General features: G+C 37.1%; 1 pseudogene; it reads left to right on the top strand.

Moving 5' to 3' along the window:
• The first annotated feature begins 14,741 nt into the window (after positions 1-14,741).
• On the top strand, positions 14,742-16,182 carry LOC148862380 (G-type lectin S-receptor-like serine/threonine-protein kinase LECRK1; annotated as a pseudogene).
• The last annotated feature ends 598 nt before the right edge of the window (positions 16,183-16,780 follow it).

Genomic DNA, 16,780 nt, shown 5'->3' on the forward strand with positions numbered 1-16,780 from the left:
TTTTGTCCTCGGCTTCCACGATCTCACCTAACTAACTTATGGGGATCTCAACGGGTCGGCTTCCATATGGGTTTTTATCAACCCTAACCTGACTTGGCCCCAGCTTTTATTTTGTACAATCCCAACTCAAGCATTGTTTTTTAGATTTTCTGATCGCACTTTAAGTTGCGTTATCACTCCTTATTAAAAGAGTGACAAATTTTTCATACTCAAATAAATTTATATTATTTTTTATATCTTATAATTAGATACATTTTTACTTATTTTTTTAGTTGTAACTTTCTTAAAATTGATTGGTTTATTATTATTTTCTATATTTTTTATATGGAATTTAAATTAAACAAATTAATTTTGAAATTAATAAATTTGCATTGTCACTGGAATTTAAATGTATTTTATTTTTATGAATCCTTATTAAATCTAATTAATAAAAATCAGTTATAAATTAATAATTGTGTACTGGTTTTTAAATTTTTTTAACTTTGATAGTTTTAATTGGAGTCTAGATTTATTTTAAATTATAACTTTTAATAATTATTATTAATTGTTATATGATTTTATAATCAATTATGACTATTTTAAGACTATGTAATTAATGATTATTGTTATTAACTTTTATTAAGTTCATTATTTTGAATGGAATTTAAAAATATTTTAGAATAATCACAATTATGATTAAAATTAGTACAATTTACCAGTTATTGTTAAACTTTTATTAATTAAAATAATGCTTTAACATGATTTAAATTGATTTTAAAAATTAGTATTGCAATTAGTTATTATTGTTAGATAAATTGGTATTACCTTTTATTAAATATTTAACATTTATTTTTATCTGAATTTAGTTTAAGTTAAATTTAAATGGTATTTATTTTTAATTAATTTGTGTTTTTATTCATAATTTGATTTTTATTAATTTAATTTTTTAAATGCTTTTATTAATTTTGTATTAACTTAAATTTCTATTTGTTTCATAAATTTTTACTATTTTAAATGGGTTTTAATGGATTTTGAGATAGGGAAAATTTCTGATCAGTACCCTATACTTTAAGGTTGTGTTTGGTTTGAAGGAGAAAGTAGGGAAAGGCAAGGAAACATATACAAGGTTTGTAAATGTTTCCCTACATTTCCCTTTCTTTCCCTACCTTTTTCCTTCAAACCGAACATAGCCTAAGGGCTGTCTCAAGTAAGTCCCTGGACTTCAAAACGTGTCTATGCAGTACTCAAACTTTTCGAATGTATCTAATAGGTCTATATCATTAACAGTCTATCAATTATTTGTATCATGTCATCGCATATACCACTTTAATTCAGACTGTTCAACTTTGTGTAGCTATTGCCCTTGTAGAATGGGTGAAGCTGTTAAAAATTCCTAGGACATGTAAGCACACCCACCAACTAAACCACCATCGGTTGGTGATTTAAACGTATAGGTTAGTACATTATTTTTATATTATTAAAAGTAATCATGCATTATGTTTAAGTTAAAGAACATGATAGGTCAGGTTTAGATCCCCTGAATAGGTGTGTGTTATCTGGTCTCTCTCTCTCTCTCTCTCTCTCTCTCTTTGTGGAGTCCGGATCTCCTGCACAATTGACCTGCACATTTTTCCTACGCATCTTGTCATAATGTGCCACATCAACATTGCACGGCTTAATTCTCACATGTGTGAACTAGTTAAGGGATGCTGGAAAAACTTATGTTTCTTTTACTTCCTTATTTTTAAATACTAAAATAAATTAAAAATGACAAAAAAACCCTTTCTTCTTCAATGAAGGTTTCACGCTCCTCCATTTCTTCTCAAGAAGGGAAATTTATGTATAAGATTCTAAGGTTGTATTCTCTGTTTAATTTGCTATGAGAAGACTTTTACAAAAAGGAAAAATTAAGACAAATGCAGCAACCAGAGCAGACTCAAAAGCCAGAAAGTTGAAACACATTATGGGATTTCTTCGTCTCCCAGGTTGTGGTGCCGAAAGGAAGTAATGAATAGCAACGATGTTGTATGAAGACGTCGAGATTGTACACACGGAGTGAAATGAAGAGTTTCAGCCTTTCAGGTGTTCACGTACCCATGCCCATGTGGAGATTATCATGAAAGAATCTGTGAATGGGCATCTGAGTGATTGTCCTCAGTTGTAGATAGAATAAAGAAAGGAAACGTGAAAATAAACTACAAATCTTATCATTTTCCCTTTCTTGCAAAACTAGAAATAGAGTTTATTTTGAGAGATCAAGCAAATCATTTTCCTAAAAATCCTTAGGGTTTTTTTTCTCGTTTTTGTTTTATTTTATTTTAATATTTAAAAATAAAAAACAAAAGAAATTGAAAATTTTCCAAACATCCGTTAACTAGTTCACGCATCTAGAAGTTTAAACGTATAATGCTGACTTGGCACATTATGATTGGATGTACAGAAAAATGTGTAGGTCATATTGTGTAGGAGATCCGAACTCTTCTTTGTGCTCCATTACCCTAAGGGAGCAATTCTAGAGGGGGTGCAAGGCTCCTTCTAGAAACCCATGGAATGATGGAATTGCCACCTAGCATGGCAATCTCTCTATAATATTTTTTCTATAAATCTCTCCCAATCTACACAAATGGAAACTTGCCTAAAACCTAGACCTTACATGTAGTCACGTGGCAGCCTTCTCTTCTTCATTAGAGTCCCACTCCAACTCTTTCTCTCTCTCTCCCTCTCTCTCACACATGTTCCCAAACACTTAGGGAACCACCCCCCCCCCATCCTAAAATTTCTCTTAAACTATATCTCCCACCTAAAATTCATCCTAAAACAACTCTTAATGTGTACTACATGCTCAATAAACCAAATAAAAACCAAAAGCAAAAAACGTGATTAAATTAATTTGTGAAATATTTTTGATATTTTCAATAATTATTGATATTATTCATTAAATAGCAACACCTAAACTATAATTTTACGTATTTTGGTAAATTGGAAAATTTAATTACTAAAAATTAGATGCTTAAAATTACTGATTTTGGTAATTTAATTTCAAAATTTTTTGAAAACTAATCATTGAAATCAATAATCACTTAAAAATGGTAATTAATTAAAATATTAATAAATACAAATTTATTAATTAAAAATTATTGGTAATTTTTCATTGAAAAATTTATTTCAATAAATTTAAATTTATTTTTTACATTTTCAATAATTTTGGTATTATCAGCAATATTTTCAGTAATTTCGGTTAATTTATTAGTATTTAATGATATTGTCAGATAATAATTAAAATTTTGTAGTAAATTAATTTTTTGTGGAAAATTAATTTCAATAAATATAAATATTTTTTTTTATATTTTCAGTAATTTTGATATTTACTATAATTTTGGTAATTCAATCACTAAAAATTATTGATTTTGGTAATTTAATTTAGTGAAAGTAAAATTATAAAACTTCTAATTATTCAAATAAATAATTAGAAAATTTTAATAATTTTCATAAGTATTTTATACTACATTTATAATTACCATAATTATTGGAACTATATTTATGGGTTTGGAGGATGACCGCTTGGGTAGGAATGGCAATATGTGGGTTCGGAATAGGGATCATACTCTATGTCCTAATCCCAAGTTTTAAATTAATTCTTGTCTTTGACCCTAATCCTTGGAGGGAAAAAATTTAGCCTGCATCCCCAATCCCTGATGGAGACAGGTTCCTCATTGGGGACCTGAATCCCCAAAATTTTTAATTAAAAGTTTATTTCCAAAAAGGTGTTTATTACAATAAAGGAAAATCAATATGCAAATAATTTCCACTAGTATTTGATACTACATTTATAATTAAGGGATTATTGGAGCTATCTTTATAGCAATGGCAATGTGTGGATTGGGAGTGGGGATCGTACTCCCCATCCGGATCCCAAGTTTTAAATTAAGGGATTATAGCATATAAGGGCAACTTTTGGACTCTAATGTCAATAAAATTAATAAATTTAATAAAATTTTAAAAATAAATTAACTTTTTTAAAATATCAAAAAGGACAAAATTACTGTTCACCTTCTTCTTCTCATAGTTTATTCATCAGAGTCACCTGCCACCGCTTCCGGCATGCCTCCGCCCACCTCCGACAACACCTCCGCCCATCAATGTCTATCTTCTACCGAACCAATCAAACACGAAGCTCCTCTACCCATTTCTCCTCCATTAATCCAATAATATCTCTCTTTCTCTCCTGTGCATCTGAGGGCAAAGGAAGGCGAGCAGAGGGGGAGAATGTTGACCAACAATAAACCCTTCGTCCATGGAATGAATATTTCAGAAATAGATATACATGAAGTTATATGTGAACCAAAAGCCCTGATCTATTTCGGAAGCATCTGGGTCGGAGGCAACCCCTTCAAATCCTTTTCACAAGAACTATTCCAACATGGCTGCTGGGAGGGGCAGTGCTTTGTCTAACCTTAACCTAAACGTACTCGTCGGTGCACCTTGCTCGGTGGGGATCCTCGTCGACCACGATTACCGGTGGCCCGCCATGCTTAGCCAACACTTCTCCTATAAGGCATTCCTGATATTCTTATTTCTTAGGCGGAGCCGACAACTGTGAGACACTGGCTTATGCCAACCGCATGTCATATCACCCAGGTGTGAGCGTCACCGTGATAAGGCTCCGATTATCGAGCGACAGTGACGATAGTGACGATTATGAGGTTGAGAAGAAGATTGATGAATTAGTTCTGCTCGAATTTCAATTTAAAAGCATGAACAAGCAATCTGTCTTGTACCATGAATCGGTCGTGGCGGATGAGGGGCATGTGCTTCCTCTAATTGGATCTCTGGAGGACGACTACGAACTTATCATGGTGGGAAGAAGACATAGGACCACCATGGCTGACCGGAGGGAGAGCACAGAGCTCGGGTTTCTTGGCGACAAGATTCTGTCATCAAACTTGGTTTCCAAAATTTTCTCCACGGTTGGGGAAGATGGGGCCATTGTAACTTAGGAGGAGAAGCTCTGAGGCGCATATGAAGACACTGTCTTTAGAACATTATTTGCCCCCCCACTCAGTTTTACTGAGTTTGCTGTTGGGTTACAGGTAAATTCGTTCCCAGGATACAACAGAGCCTTGGGCGAGAATCTGCAACCCGCAAAGTTGAAGAGTCTCCAAATAAACCTTCTGTGAGACTGTAGCAGACCAGACTGAGAGAGAGAGAGATAGTGAATTTCAAAATTGTGTTTTTGGAGTCTGATTCATGCTCCTTAAATAACTTGTGAAGAGGTATGAGGAAAAGGTAGGTGCTGGTTTAGAGAATGCACCTTGAACTGTCACAATTTCAACCATTGTGACTGTTTAAAAAGTTGGTGACTGTTAACTTTGAATTGTGCCTCTTGATCACACCCGATCGAATCGTGACCGTTGATCTCATCAATGGTGATCAACACTCGTCAACATACCAAAACTAGAGCCGCCCATCGCAAGCCACGCGGGTGCGCGCGAAGTGCGAGCAAAGTGCGCCTCTAAAGTGCCTCATTGCGCCACACACATGCGTGCACATGCGTGCGCACGCGTTGCGCGGTATTGAATCCCCATACTCTCTTCTACTAATTCTAAGGAGTGTAAATAAGCTCCTATTGAAATATTGAAAACAAAACTTATAATTTTCCAATGTGGGACAAGTTCAAAACTGGGTTTTTGTAAGAGAAAAACTTATTTTATTATTATTATTATTTTTTAAACAAGTGTATAGGTGCAATTTCTCATGTAATTGACCAATCAAACCCATTGGATTTAATCTCTTATGAGATTAAAATCCAACATCCACAGCGATGCGAAGCGATGAATTCCGATCCAGTAATTAAATGAAGAAACCAAACTTTGAGAAACTTTGGCTACTTTCAGTCTTGCACCATTTTGGCCTGTGCATAGGTAGAAGGTCAAGCTGTGAAGACCTGCTCCAAGGAGCTGAACCAGGGCCGAAAGAGAGTATAATTCTCAATGTCTTATCGGCTACTGTTGATTTTACGATGTATGAATCTATCAAGATGTTTCAACAAAACTGGCGAGAGGAGGAAGATGAGCAACAATGTTCAATGCCCTTTATTGATATTTTTGAAAAACTACCCTATTTTAGTTATTGTATAAAATATTACTTTTTATTGATATCAAGGGCAAAAGGTTGTCCTTATCTTCTAATTAATTCCCATCTTTGACCTCAATCCAGATGGAGGCAATGAAACATATAATATTTTAAATATATTTTGATATATATATTTAATTGGGGTTGAGGCAAGGTATGCACTTCACTCCCCCTACCTGTCCTGGTCCCCAATTGGGTGTTCCTATTAATCCCATCTCCACTCTATTTCCATTAAGGTAGTCTCCATCCCCCTCCCTGCTTGGTCGAGGAGACCAGATACTAGATGGAGATGGGAAAATAGGGGTACAAGTCGGGCAGGTTAGGGCGGGTTTATGATCAACCCCGGGCCTAGCCCTAAAATTTGGACTTAAGGCCCAAGTCTACGGTCAAGCTTGATTTTCCCAACTTGAGTCTAGCCCACACTGTAATTTGATGCACTTGGGTTGGACTCAAGCCCGGGCTCGAGTCGGTCTCAGGTTCACTAATAAACCCACCCTAAAATTATACATATATAAATTTAATATGTATACAAATATTTATGCATATATGTAAATACATATGCAAAATGTGTATGTATATTGGTAAATATATACAAATATGTATGTATATAGGTAAATATGTATACAAATGTATATATATATATATATATATATATATATATATATATATATATATATATATACACATATGTATGTATAAAAACATGTTTGAAATATATAATTATATTTTGCATACATATACTAATATACTAATTTTGAAAGTGTAAATGAGAGAAAATTTTGTTTGATTAAAATATCTTGCTTTTTGAATTTGATTCCTCTTTAATTGTAAGGACATAAAAGTAATTTAAACAACTACTTTTCTTTTGTCATCAAGTCTTATATTTAAATTATTAACTCTTATTAACATTTATTGAATCGTATTATTGACTATAATACCCCTACTTTTGAAATTGGTTCCTATAATACCCCCTTTAAAAAAATGATCACAAACTATTAGCCCTTAAATCATTTTTATTTTCTCAATAGATCAACTTAGGTAAGTGTTGTAGATGGTCTTCTATGCACATAACCAAACCATCTTAAAAAAATGCAAAAAAGTATTGAAAATGCAAGTTTAAGAGACGTTTATAGATATGCATGGATATAATAGAAAAAATAACACTGATAGACACACTTGGAAATTAATTTGAATAAATGAAAGTTTTAATTATTATAAAACAATATTACAATCATGTAAGCTTTAATAATCTTTTTTTTTTAATTTTCACAAATGTAGTTTAAGAAAAGAAAATGCCCAAAGGTTAAAATTCCTGTCCAAATAGAATGGTTTTTTGGTGAAAGGATAACTTTTATGGCAATTATAATAATTTTTTTTTGAAACAGTTTTTAGGCTAAATTCATTGCACCAAATCTTCTTCCAAGACATGAACAAGAAAGTCAGGAGATAAGGACCAAGTAGTGAATTTTACAATTACATAGGCAGCCCTATTACCTGTACAAGGGATAAAGGAGGTTAAAACGTATTGAAAATCTTGCAGAAGATTCCTGCAATCAGCGGTAACTGTATGAACTATGAAGTATGATATGAAGTTTTGTATATAGTAGTGGATTTATTTTCTTTTAATCCAAAGACCAAGTATCAAATCTTCTCACTTAGGATGTGTGTTGGTTGCAGAGCAAATTTATTTGTGTTGATGCAAAAATATGGTAGTGCAAATGATTTTGGCACAAACTCGGATTTATTTTTTGTTTCAAAATCTACAACAAAATTGTTTGATTACAATACAAATGAAATAAAAATAAGACTTGGAGTAAGATAAATAAAACTCACAATAAAATTAAACTAGAATTTACAATATTTTTATTTGTACCAGCATGTATAAATACTAGTACACCATAACCAAACATAGCTTATGAATTGTTTGGAACTGAATTTAATGGTGTAGGATAGGAGTTAACAATGATGACATCGATACCTTAAACTTTGAAACCCACCCAACTCCATCCTTATTTTATGCATATAATTAATATTACAAATTAAGGATTATTGTTGTAGTTAAGGATGAGTTTACAACTTCAAAAGCACCTATGCCTAAAAAAAGTGAAAATTTTACGGCGGCTGGAAAAAATTAAACCCTAAAATATAAGAAACTTGTTTAAGATAGAAAAATTCACATCCAAACCACTGTGAAAAATGTATTCATTATTTTCCTCTCTCCCCAATCTCTCTATCCTCTAATACGTGCGCTATGTCGGTGACTCGTCACTCGTGTAGGCTGCATGGAGTAGATTGTATACTTAAACTATTGACACTTTGACAGATGGGATACAGTACAGACGCTCCCGGTGACCAAATAAAAGATACTTTGCTACGTAGTGTTTGAATCAAATATGGGAAATATCTCTTGCTGACGTTAGATTTTGTTTTTGCTTCGATTCATTTATCCTTAACTAAAGTTAATTTATGGGAATTAGATTCCGATGTGTTTTTCACTTTTAGTTTTGTATTACAATACAATGGAACTTTAACGATAAGCCGAATAGAAGAAGGGGTGTCATACTTTGTTCTCTCCGCTCGCTAGAGTTTTGTCTTTTTTCCGTATGTGAGAGTTTGTGCCCTTGTTTATTTGTCTTTTTCGTGTTTTTGAGCGATGGTTTTCATCTTTTTTTGACCGCTTTCACATGTGGAATACTCTTTTCCCTACTGTTTCTCTTATCTGTGATGGATCAACATATGGCGGCGTTATCATTGATGGATGAAGAGGAGGAAGAACTGATCCTAGAACAGGGGATCGAGAGTGAAAGTCTGGTGAGATACGACATGTGCCTAGTTGGTCATTTCCTCACTGATAGAAGTATCAACTTCAATGTCATGAAGCAAGAATGGTGAGTATTTGGCGTCCAGGTAAGGGGGTATGTATTAAGGTTATATCTGATCAACATTTTTTATTCCAATTCTTTCATAGTGTGGATTTAAAACGTGTCTTGAAGGGTGGCTTGTGGACTTATGATAATCATATCCTATTGCTGCACCATTTGAAGCAAGGAGAGAGCCCTAATCAAATACCTTTGTTTCATGTTGATTATTGGGTTCAAGTTTATGACCTACTAGTAGGCTTTATGTTTGTAAACGTGGGAAAACAATTAGGTAATTTCATTGGGGAGTTTGTAGAATATGATGACAACAACAACTCGGGGTTGTGGAGGAACTTTATGAGAATAAAGGCTCAACTGGACGTGAGGAATCCCCTGAAGCGATGGAAGAAGATCAGAAGGATGGGTGTAAAATGGTCGTTGGTGAGATTTAAGTATGAAAGGTTGAGCCACTTTTGTTTCATTTGTGGCTTATTGGGGCATACAGATCGATTTTGTGACAAGTTATTCTCTGCAAACGGCGAAGAAGTCAAGAAGGAATGGGGGCAGTGGTTGCAAGCGTCGGATAGACGAACCAACGTGCATGGTGGGGAACGGTGGTTACGGGATAATGATATGATAATACAGGGTGAGTATGGTAAGTTGCATGAGGTTAGGGCGGAAAATATGGGATCGTGCATGGCTAATATGAATAACCGTTATGGAAAGGCTTACACTGTCGAATTTGGAAGCTCCAGTAAAAGAAGCAATATGCTGAAGACTTTGGCAACGTGTCTGCATGCTTCTATAATTAGTCAGGAAGATCATAAAGCTGGTAAGGAGCACATGCAATCAGATAAAGAAAGTGATATGGGCCTGGACCGTGAAGATAATGGGCTGACTTTGCAAGATGATTGGAAGAAACGAAGAGCAGTGGAAACTTCAAATTCAGAACTAAAAACGGACCATATGGTCGTGGACAGTGAAGACAAAAATGGTGAAGTTGGGAATAGTAGTATTCAGTTACACAGTGAGGATGATATTCTAGTTGGTCATTTTTTTAACGGTAGGACCTAGTTCCCAGGCCTGCCGAGAACCATGATATGTTTAAGCTGGAACTGCCGAGGACTTGGCAATCCTCGTGCAGTTCGTGCTCTTAGAGAACTTATTCGTTCTCGTAAGGAAGATGTTATATTTTTAATTGAAACTCTTAATGTGCTCTCTGTTAGATTATTCAAATAATCATATTAATGTGCAAGTATGTGATGATGAGAAGGGGGTCCTTGGAGATTAACAGGCTTTTATGGTTATCCAGATAGAAGTCGTAGGAGGGACTCATGGAATCTTCTTCGTGCTATCTGTGCTTCTTCTAAGCTGCCATGGTGTTGCATTGGAGACTTTAATGACATGCTTTTTCTTGAAGATAAGCAGGGCAGATTGGATCATCATAACTGGCTTCTGGTTGGGTTTCGTGAGACTATTTCAGGTTGTCACCTTTACAAGATTTCTATTATTGGCTCTTGCTTCACATGGGAGAGAGGTAGATGGACTGAGGCATGGGTCCAGGAAAGAATTGATAGGGCTTTTGCTTTAGGAGAGTGGTTGGGGTTATTTTCGGATGCAAAGCTTTGAAATTTGGTTGCTCCTATTTCAGACCATAATCTAATCCTATTAGAAAACAGTGAATGTTTCTCGTGTTCATCGTCAGCTGCGCTTTCGCTTTGAAAATTGGTGGTTACGGGAGCCAGGTTTGAATAAAACGGTGGAGGATGCGTAGAGTTTGTCAAGGATGGGCGATGTTTCTTCTTGTTTGGATCAATGTGGCAAAGCTCTTGCTAAATGGGGTTCGGGTCTGAATCAGAAATTCACCAGGGATATTGCTCAATGTAAAGCAGTTATTGAGAGGCTCAGGGATAACAGTATTCCTTCAGATATTGAGATTGTTAAAGAAAAGAAAATTAAACTTTTAAAGCTTTTAGGGTAGGAGGAAGATTATTGGCGTCAGCGTAGCAAGAGTTTTTGGCTTCGCAATGGTGATGCCAATACTAAATATTTTCACGCGGCAACATCCACGAGGAAAAGAACCAATAGAATTTCGAGATTGATGGATGATGAGGGTAATTGGCATGATGACCCGAGTAGTCTTTGTCAAGTGGTCCAGGACTATTTTCTTAAGTTGTTTTCCTTGTCTTCTAGTCATGCTATTGATGGTTTCGATTTTGTTGATTTTAAAGTTTCAGACTAAGACAATGAGAAGTTGCTATCTCCATTTTCTTTTGAGGAGTTTAAGGAAGTTGTTTTCCAAATGCATCCGGACAAGTCCCCAGGTCCGGATGGCCTAAATCCAGCTTTCTATCAAAAATTCTGGCCCTTAATTGGTAAAGATATTTTTCAAGTTGCTATGTCTTGGCTTTCCAAAGAAGAGTTTCCAGCTTCACTAAATGACACTACTATAATGCTTATTCCGAATTGTGAGTCCCCGAAAACTATGAAAGATTTGAGATCTATTTCTCTTTGTAATGTGTTGTACAAGATCATCTCAAAAGTGCTTGCAAATCGTCTTAAGGTTCTTCTTCCTAACATTATTTCGAATGCTCAATCTGCTTTCGTGCTTGGGAGAGCTATAACTGATAATGTCTTGGTAACTTTTGAGCTTATTCATTTTATGAGGAGGAAGCGGAAGGGTAAGGTGGGCGAGGTTGCTCTCAAAATAGACATTAGCAAGGCTTATGATCGGGTGGACTGATAGTTTCTCAAGCTTATGATGCAGAAATTGGATTTTTTTTTTGACAAATGGATTATGTTGATCATGCTTTGTGTCACTATAGTTTCCTATTCTGTGGCTTTCAATGGCATGGAGGTTGGGCCTATTATTCCTGGTAGAGGTCTTTGCCAAGGTGACCCGCTTTCCCCTTATTTATTTATTTTATGTGCTGAGGGCTTATTTGCTTTGATATATAAAGCTGAAAGAAAAAGGTCTGATTTCTGGCTGTCGTAGTTGTTGGGGTGCGCCTAGTGTTTCTCACCTTTTGTTTGCAGATGATAGTTTTTTCTTCTTCAAGGCAGAGGAAAGGGAATGTAATGCCATGAAGAATATCCTAAAAGTCTATGAAGAAGCATCGGGGCAAGCAATCAATTTTCTTCTTCAAGGCAGAGGAAAGGGAATGTAATGCCATGAAGAATATCCTAAAAGTCTATGAAGAAGCATCGGGGCAAGCAATCAATTTTCAGAAGTCAGGTGTATTTTTCAGCTCAAATGTGCCTCAGGATGTGAAGACTAGAGCGACTAGCGTGTTAGGGGTTGTTAATCCTATTAACACAAGGAGGTACTTAGGCTTGCCTTCTCTGATAGGTAGGAAGAAGAAGGAAGTCTTCAGATTTATCAGGGATCGTCTACGGCAAAGATTGCAAGGTTGGAAGAGTAAGCTTTTGTTTCATGTGGGTAAGGAGGTTTTAATTAAATTTATGGCTCAAGCTGTCCCCTCCTATTGCATGAGTACCTTTCCTGTCTCTCTTAGCAAAGAGTTGGAGAGAATGATGAACTCATTTTGGTGGGGTAATTCCAACTCTAATGGCAGGGGCATTAAATGGCTTAGATGTGAGAAGCTTTGTATAAGGAAGGAAGATGGTGGTATGGGGTTTAGAGATATGCCAACTTTCAACTTAGCAATGCTTGCGAAGCAAGGTTGGAATATCATTTCCAACCCAGATGCTCTTCTTTGTCGTGTTTTCAAGGCTAAATATTTCCCCAGGGGGGATTTTCTAGTAGCCCAATGTGGGCATAATCCAAGTTATACTTCTCTGTAATACTAACATTGAAAGTCTGAGCCATGTCTTTTTATCATGTCTGTATGCTCAGGCTTGTTGGTCTAAGGTTGGCATCAGCGTAAATGTGTCAAATTATGCATCTTTTGCTGATTGTATTCTTGAGTTTTTAGTAGAAATTGATTATGACAAGTCTGAACGTGCTTGCATGGTTTTGTGGAGCATCTGGTCTCAACATAACTCCAAGCTGTGGAGGAATAATTTTAAGCTACCTGATCATGCTATTACTGGGAGTTTGCAGCTTCTCCATGATTGGAAGCAAGCTCAAACACAGAAGCCGTTGGGCATGATTATTAATCTTAACCACCAAGGTGATGGTAATTGGTGTGCTCCCCCTCCTGGTTCCTTCAAGTGTAATGTTGATGCTGCCTCTTTCACGAGTAGTAACCTCACTGGGTTTGGGATAGTTATATGTGATGAGCTTAGTGCCTTCGTGAAAGGTAACACGTCCACAGTTCCTGGTCTATTCGTTTCGTAAGAAGGGGAAGTAATGGCCCTTATAGCAATAATTAAATGGGTGACTAGCATGGATATCCAAAATATGGTATTTGAAACTGATGCCCTAGTAGTATGGAAAGCCCTTCGTGCTCCAGCTTCAGACCTGTCTGAATTTGACTCCCTTGTTCTTGATGTTCCTCGTTGTTACAGCAAGGTGTAAACTTCTCAGTGGCTTGTGTCAAAAGGTAAGCTAACACCGTGGCCCACAGCTTAGTTAGGGCTTCTTGTCATTTCGTTAATCCTTGTATCTAGCATGAGCCTCCGGCGTTTGTGGAGGACTTACTTATTTGTGATATTTCTGGTTGATTAATGCATTGCAATTTATTTAAAAAAAAAAAGAGGGGGTGTCAATTGTCATCATTAAATAGTGAACACGCATGTGCAGAATATAAGGCCACATTTGGCATCCATCCGGAGAATCGATTCTCACGAAGTCACGATTCTTACGATTCATCGGATGAGAATCATGTTTGGACGTGACATTGCAATAGCTTTTTGATTCGAATTTGGATGGGAATCGAAAAATCATTCCAAAGCCCACGTTCTGTGCACCACCGCCAATCACAAACACCCACGTTGGCGTGTTTAAAATTTATCAATTTTAACGAAACTTTATCCGTTAGTTAAAGAATCTGGTTGAACCTGATACAAAAAGATAAAAAACTTAAAACATGCTTTACACTATTCTTCCTCCCATACTTTCTCTTAGGGGTGTTCATGGGTCGGGTTGGGTCGGTTTATTGGGGTTTTCCCAACCGACCTGACCTGGTCGGGTTACCTGAGGTGGAAATCGAAACCGATCCACTGATAGGCCAAACTGACCTGGTCGATTTGAGTTGGGTTGGGTCGATTTCGATCAGTTTCGGTTTTGCTCCTGTACAAAAAGACACCTAATTGAATTCTAATTGTAATTGTCTAATGGGTTGCCTATTTGGTGTAAAAGATTATAGAAAGTTAGAAACTAGGATAGATTGCCTATTTTAATTGTAATTGCCTAATGGGCCTTCTAGTTCTAGTAGAAGACTAGTTATAGTTAAGTAGGAAACTATTCAAACTTGGAACTACCGAACCAGTAGAAGACTAGTTCGGTTCGGGTCGGGCTGATTTTGGTTTTTACACAAGAAACAAAAACCGACCCGATATATAGGTTTATATATTTGCCCAACCCAAAACCAACCAGTACCGATGAAAACCCGACCGACTCGGGATGGGTCGGTGTGGGTTGGTCGGTTTGGTCGGGTTGGGCATTCTTATGAACAGCCCTACTTTCTCTGCCAACCCCTAGCCCAGAAGCATCCATCTGCAACCAGTGATCTCACTGAATGCAGAAGCCACCGGCGGCGGGTGTGGATGGGTCTAAGATCTCATCTTTTTTGCCTTTTACCTTTCACAACGCTGGGACTACGAAGCCAAAGTTCACCCGAAGAGAAAACTTCTTTCTGAGCTTCTTTCATGGCTGTTGTACTGTTGTTTCTTCTGATTATTTCTGTATTTTCTTCATTAGCAGCTGCTCAACAAAGACCATCTAACATAAGCTTGGGCTCATCTCTCTCCCCCACCAAAACCCCATCATGTCTCTCACCTTCTGGCTGATTTGCTTTCGGGTTTTATCCATACGGCGATGGCTTTGCTGTTGGAATTTGGTTTGCCGGAATTCCCCAAAAAACAGTCGTTTGGACTACAAACAGACAAGATCCGCCAGTGCCAGGAAATACTACATTAGTCTTGCAAAATGACGGTAGACACATCTTATAATCCGCACAATACCAAACCATCAAATCCATCCCCCGAAGGTGCCCGATCCGCCTCTTTCGCTTCTATGCTTGACTCCGGCAACTTTGTTCTTTATACTTCAAGCGGGGAGGTCGTATGGCAAAGATTTGACAAAACGACGGACACTCTTTTACCTGGTCAACGTCTAAAAGCTGGAACAGAACTCTTCTCTAGCGTCTCAGAAACCGACCACTCGGGAGGAAGATTTCGGCTCAAGATGCAGCAGGATGGAAATCTGGTGCAGTACCCCGTAGACACCCCAGACACGGCCCCTTACGCTTATTGGGAATTTGGGCTTCAGGTACTAATGGCCAAGGAAACAACGTTAGTTTAAATTTTAACATCGATGGCCATCTCTACTTGCTCAACGGAACCAGTTTCAACGTAAAGAATGTAACTAACGGTGGATTTGCCACTGGAAGGACGACGACGACGGTTTACTGCATGACAATCGATGTCGATGGGCTCTTCCGGCTCTATTCGACCAAATTGGATGTAAATAGCAGTGATTGGACAATGGAATGGAATTCAACGAATGATTTTTGTGATGCCACGGGGGTATGCGGCATGAATGCATATTGTATTCTCATGGATCAAAAAGCTGATTGTAGATGTCTACCTGGTCTCAATTTCATTGACAGAAATCAACTTACTTGGGGCTACGCGAGAGGAAAGTAAGTAAAGAGAATACTAATGGAAGTGAACCAAAACATCGAGTACAGCATGTTCTCTTTGGACCATACCGCATGGGAAGATGATCCGTATGCTATTTCATCGTCCATTACCAGTCAAGAAGATTGAAAAAACGCCTGTTTGGAGGACTGCAACTGTGAAGCTACAGTTTTTAGCAATGAAGATTGCAGAAAACAGAAGCTTCCGTTGAGATATGGGCGAAAGAATCTTGGTGATTCGACCATGGTGTATGTCAAGGTAGGAAGCGGAAGCAAAACAAATGGCACCACAATATCCAACCAAAACGGACATTCTGATAATCGAAGTGGTATTTTTCGTTTGTGCATTCATTTTGCTAGCGTTTTCTGTTGTTAATAGTTACAGGAACCGTGTTTGGGCGTATAACAGGAAAGAAGAAGAAGACGAAGAGAGAGAGAAAGAGGAATAGTATAACGTGTATTTCAAGTTTTATTTGTCTTTTTGTGTCCGGTTCAACCGGATTCTTTAACTAACAGATAACATCCGTTAAATTAGTAAATTTTAAATACGCGGACGTGGGCATTTGTGATTGGCGGGTGCACTCGCCAATCACAAAGGTAATTTTGTTGAATACGAACACGTATGTCCCACTTAACTTTAAAATACGAACACGTATGTCCCACTTACACGTGAAAGCAGGGGCACGAAGGTAATTTTCTTGAATAAATATAACAATGATCCATCAAAACTAACCCCACCCCACCAAAGCATTACCTCTCCTTCCTTTTCCTCTACCCCCTCTAACGGCGATCTCTGCTATCAACGGTGTTGTCTTGACAAACGATCTCGACCCCATCTTCTCTTACCGAATCTCTATTTCTATAATGGGCAGCTCTCAGTTTTCTCAGAATTCTCTGCCATGCCACTTTACTTAAATTGACCATCGCCTGGGATTTCTGTATGTTTCTCCAACGCCACCACATTTACCGGCACCCCAGGCCCGTTTGCCACCGCAACACCCTTCACCCTTGTTTCTGTTTCTTACAATCCTCTTTCAAAGTCCAATT

The sequence above is a fragment of the Nelumbo lutea genome, chromosome 3 (genome assembly GCF_056320005.1).
Source record: "Nelumbo lutea isolate HS-2025 chromosome 3, American lotus-T2T, whole genome shotgun sequence".
Taxonomy (NCBI): Eukaryota; Viridiplantae; Streptophyta; class Magnoliopsida; order Proteales; family Nelumbonaceae; genus Nelumbo; species Nelumbo lutea.